At 39.8% G+C, this 5609-nt stretch overlaps 1 non-coding gene across 1 annotated transcript; it reads left to right on the top strand.

The window, feature by feature from the left end:
* Positions 1 to 1248: 1248 nt before the first annotated feature.
* LOC122556999 lies at positions 1249 to 1412 on the top strand. Its single transcript, XR_006313727.1, has one exon. It is a non-coding gene; the product is annotated as a U1 spliceosomal RNA (small nuclear RNA).
* The last annotated feature ends 4197 nt before the right edge of the window (positions 1413 to 5609 follow it).

Genomic DNA, 5609 nt, shown 5'->3' with positions numbered 1-5609 from the left:
ATTCAACACTCCCTGAAAGTGAATCAAGGAACCATAATAAGAAATTGGAATAAGGAGTTCAACCTCTTGAGCTTGTTTTGCCAATTATTATGATCATAGGATTCAAAATTCCTTGCATCCACTTTCCTGCCTTTTCCCCATAACCCTTGATTCCCCGAATGATCAAGAATCTCTCTCACTCAACCTTATATAAACACAAGCACTCTGCCTCCACAACTCTCTGGAGCAAGAGGTTCCAAAGACTTACAATCCTCTGATAGAATAAATTTCTCTTCATTTCAGAATTGAATTGGCACCACTTTATTCTGAGATCATGCCCTCTGATCCTAGATTCTCCTATGAAGGAAAACATTGTCTCAAGCATTTATCCTGCCAGAGCCCCATATGTTTCAATGAGATCACATCACTAAATTTCAATGAGTAGATTCCAAACCTTTTTAACCTTTAGTCATAAGACAATCCGTCCATTCCGAGGATTATCTGAGTGCACCTTCTCTGAACTACCTCCAACAAAATGATATCTTTCCTTGAATAAGGGGACTAATAGTGCTAATAGTATTCCAGACATAGTCTCACCAGCACCTTGTACAGTTGCAGGAAGACTTTCCTGCAATATATACTCCAATCCCTTTGAAATAAGACCCAAAATTCCATTAGCCTTCCTAACTACTGCTGCACCTATATGCTAGCATTCTGTATTTCATACACAAATGCCCTGAATACCTTAGTGGTGCAGCTTTCGGCAGTTTTTTCTCCATTTAAACAATATCATCCATGATTAAAGATCTAAATTCAGCTGGCACAACAAATAAGTGCTGATTGATTATGAGAATTGTTATTGCATTTAGCCAGCACTAACTGTATTGTTGACTGGTACATTGTTCAGCAAGGAACTCAAAATTTTATAGCATGCCAACTTGCACTGCTGAAAGTTAGCCTGCAATTCATTTTGGTGAGGAGTATTATAGCTGGAGCAGGTTAGAAGAAGTGCATGTTTTTTTTAGGAAGTTACATGATCGAGTAATTGATGTAGTTAACTTTTATTAAACTGAGAGATTTGATGATTATTCTTCCATACGTGTGGACAACAAATTGAGAGATGCTACAAATATCCTCATCGTGAAACTAGCCAGATGCATAACTATTTAATGAAGTAGTCAGCCACTCAGCTGTCCTCACACAACACTGAGATTGTAGTTATAATTGTGATTGCAGCTGAAACTATCCTTGTTGAATTATTGATACGTCCCATTTAACTGGCATGGGAGAGATCATGAGCTCAAAGGCCATTCTCCCAGGACGAGGCAATCCCATTGCACTTCAGGTGTGCTGACGCCTGCGATGTCCCGAAATGTGGGATAGTCGACTACAGAATTTGTGGTAGTGAAGGATTGTGTTCGCACTCTCCCCTGAAGAGAAATCCTCCCACATTGGCCCTCACTAAGGTTTAAGGTGAAGAATTGTTTCCTGAATGTCCTCTAATTGACAGCCTTAATCTTTCTCCTCCAGTTTATCTTTCTTTTAGCTTGCTCTGTCACACAAGGTTCATTCTTCTAGTCATATTGTTTTCCAAATGGAATGTGTTGAAGTTGCCCACTATTAAACAGAATTGTTAGTTGAGACAGAAGTTTCTGTATTCAGAATCATAGCCTTCGTACTCATGGGTAACCAGATAAAATAATGAAGTGTCTTATAGAAATCTTAGTGGAAAAGAGAAGTCTTATTATTTAGTGACGGGTAGAAGAGAAAATTTGATCCCACCATAATCAATAGCTTTTCAGTATTTGTCATTACATATTATACATGCAGCATAATTAACTAACAAATGGTTGTAGATAATAAAGTCCCCATCCCATCAGCAGAGAGGATTGAAGGACAAATAGTATTGCTACCAAGGACCAAATGTTGCATAATGAAGGGTATAAACAGATAACCTTGCAAAAGGACACCAGAAAACAGATCGCATTGTAATGAAGCAATTGCAAAACATTACTTAGTCATAATGACCTTGGGAAAATAATCACAGATTCATAAGATATCAAACAGCACCCACTTAGAGTGGTGCAGCTGGCAAATGTCTGGAGAGGGGCATAATGGGCAGAGGGGAGATGGCAGGCACAGATGTCCATGTTGCATGCAATTAGGGTAACGCAGAATATATACATATACCATGCTTTCTCGGGGGAGTTACATTGTCTTGGAATCTGTCTTCAGTGACCTCTTCCAGGATTTGAGATAATGAACCTTGAATAAAGATCGATTTGTACTGCTGAACACAGGACTAAGAATCCTTTTTTAAAATCTCTCTTCAACAGAATGTCTATGTGTAAGAACAATTGATTTGTACAGAACTTTTGAAGTTAGCAAAAATTCCTGCAATACATGCTATACCACTCCCTACAGATGTTTATAACTTAAAAAAAGAAAGTCATCAAACATTTGTATAATCAAAATCAGAATCAGAATAGATCATCCAAAAATTTATTTTTGTTTTTTCAAGGGATGCAGGTGCTATTGCCAAGGTCAGCAATTGTGCCCATCCATAATGCTCTTAAAGTAGTGGGAAGCTGCCTATTTGAATTGCTGAAGGGCATGTAGTGTAGGTGCATGCATAGAAGATATATAGAGAGAGTTTTTTTAAAGCTAATGATAGTGAAGGAATTGTTCCAAATCAGGATGGTGTGAACTTAGAGGGGAACCTGCAAGCGGTAACATTCCCATGCATCTGCTGCTCTTTTCCGACTGCTAGTAGAAGTTACAGATCTACAAAGTATTATTAAATGAGACTTGGCTGGTTGTTGCAGTGCATCTAATTGATGGTACACACTGCTGCAATCTGCATTGTTGGTGGAGGAATGAATGCTAAAGGACATGGATGGAAATCCTATTTTTGGGGGTGCTTTGTCCTACACGTTGTTCAGAGCTGCAATAATCCAGACAGATATCCTGCAAGTTGATGATTATTCCTTTAAAGAGCTGGTGGGAACTCCTTGTTGCTTCATGTGTTTTCAGCTGAGGTTAGGAGAGGGTGTTTGCTGCAGTGTTGTGATTCAGGATCACTGCATTCATCTGTCATCTCTGCATACTCTGGTGAATATTTGTGGCATTCAGGAGCTGACATCACTATCAAGCTGCCATCCAGTGTGATTTGCAATTGAATTATAAAAATTGGGTGCAACTTTGACACCGAAAGGACACCAGCAGGATCCAAACTAAGTTTTATTTTCAATATTTTAGGCCAAAGCAATACATTGACAATCCTTAATAATGTGAAAATAATTAATTAATGTACCTTCAAATTGTGAAATTTCAAGGAAACTTGAAGGGTTTACCTCTCAAATGCTACGGAGAAAGTGAAGACTGCAGATGCTGGAGATCAGAATCCAGGGCATGGCACTGGAAAAGCACAGCAGGTCAGGCAGTATCCGAGAAGCAGGAGAATCGCGTTTCAGGCATAAGCCCTTCAACAGGAATGAGAATTGTAGGCCAAGGGAGCTGAGAAATAGATGGGCGATAAATGGGCCTCCCAAATGCTATGCCTATTTTCCCACCATTTTGACTGCTTCCACACCCATAAGGTGCGATCCTGAGTGGTCAATAATTTCATTATTACTTTCATTAAGACCTCTTTTCCATCCCCACCAATCTATCCAACCTACCCTGACTTACAATTACATTGCACTTTAAGAGGTATTTTGGACTTTGGCACTGCCAGAAAAGCACTTTTAATGAATATCAGCAGAGAAAATCAGATAGCACAACCTTTGAAAGAAACCACTAATGAGGCATGAAAGAAACAATTTACAAAATGGACATGTAATATTGAATGAAAGTCAAAGTCAAGTGCACATATTTCAAAAAATGTCCACTTTTAAAGGGTGGTTAACTGCTCATGAACAATAGTGTTCCCTCATTGTAGTATCTAAAATTGCTGATTTTTGAAATTTCATTTCTCTGATCATTGTATAGAAATTGAAAGCATGCCAATGACCTTTTTAAATGTTTTTCTCTTTGTTAAGAAAACTGACAATTTTCCTTTACTAGCTCCAATTCCAAATTGTTCTGTTTCCGCAGATGCATTCTGCAAATCTTGCAATGTTCATATCTTTGTGTCTATTATTATGTGACTTCTAAGCATGGTAGCATGCCGCAAGAAACTCACCTCCTGACTCCCCACTTCCTGGATGAGTGCAGCCCCAACAACACTCAAGATGTTTGACACCATCCAGGACAAAGCAGCCCGTTTGATTGGCACTGCATCCATAAGTATCTATTCCCTCTGACCCTCTGTAGCAGCAGTATGCACTATTTACAAGATGCACTGCAGAAATTCACCAAAGATCCTCAGACAGCACCTTCCAAACCCACAACCATTTCAATTAGGACAGGGCAGCAGATTATGGGAGCACCACCACATTCAAGTTCCCCTCTAAGCCACTCATAATCCTGACTTGGAAATATATCAGCATTCCTTCGCTGTTGTTCGGTTAAAATCATGGAATTCCTCCCTAATGGCATTGTGGGTCAACCCACAGCAGGTGGACTGCAGCAGTTCAAGAAGGCAGCTCATCACCACCTTCTCCAGGACAGCTAGGAATGGGCAGAAAATGCTGGCCCGCCAGCGATGCCCACATTCCACAAAATGAAAGAAAATAAACACCACATCAAGGAAACTTGCAATTAAAGATTATGAAAACTAAGAGAATATTAAAATAATGCCTGCCAAGTGAAAAAACACTATTAATATTTAATTATTTGCTTCAAGCTAATGAGAAAGGAAAACTTTTCTATGATCTCATATATTACAATTTGTATTCTTCCTATTTAAAAGCTTCTTTGCCATTAGTGTCCAAATCACTAATACTCATATCACTCACTGCTTTATTCCCCAAAAAGAAGGAATAGCATTTTCATTTCTGATCTAATGCAGATTAATAGAATGACACTGCAAAATAATATAACAGCAAACTGTTCAAAGAACGAAATAAATGCCAGGTATCTTTGTTAGTGTAAGTATAGGACTTTTATCATGAAAAGCAAATGATCCAACAAAAAGTGCTACCAAACTATTGAACATTAGAATCTACTCATATTTCATTTCTACCCGTGTCGTAGCTTTGACCAAAAACTAAATTGACTATTGGTCAATTGACATGATACTGCCATTATTTTCCATAGTCTAGATTAGAGTGGTGCTGGAAAAGCACAGCATTTCAGGCAGCATCCGAGGAGCAGGAAAATCGACGTCTCGGGCAAAAGCCCTTCAGCAGGAATACGGCAGAGAGCCTGAAGGGTGGAGAGCTAAGTGAGAGGAGGGTGGGGGTGGAGAGAAAGTAGCATAGAGTACAATAGGTGAGTGGGGGAGGGGATGAAGGTGATAGGTCAAGGAGGAGGGTGGAGTAGATAGGTGGAAAGGAAGATAGGCAGGTAGGACAAGTCATGAGGAGCTGGAAGTTGGGAACTGGGGTGAGGTGGGGGAAGAGGAAATGAGGAAACTGTTGAAGTCCACATTGATGCTCTAGGGTTGAAGTGTTCCGAGGCAAAAGATGAGGCGTTCTTCCTCCAGGCGTCTGGTGGTGAGGGAGCGGCGGTGAAGGAGGCCCAGGACC

This window comes from Chiloscyllium plagiosum, chromosome 14, assembly GCF_004010195.1.
Source record: "Chiloscyllium plagiosum isolate BGI_BamShark_2017 chromosome 14, ASM401019v2, whole genome shotgun sequence".
Taxonomy (NCBI): domain Eukaryota; kingdom Metazoa; phylum Chordata; class Chondrichthyes; order Orectolobiformes; family Hemiscylliidae; genus Chiloscyllium; species Chiloscyllium plagiosum.
The sequence above is the reverse complement of the archived record's forward strand: the minus strand, read 5'-3'. Positions and strand labels throughout refer to the sequence as shown.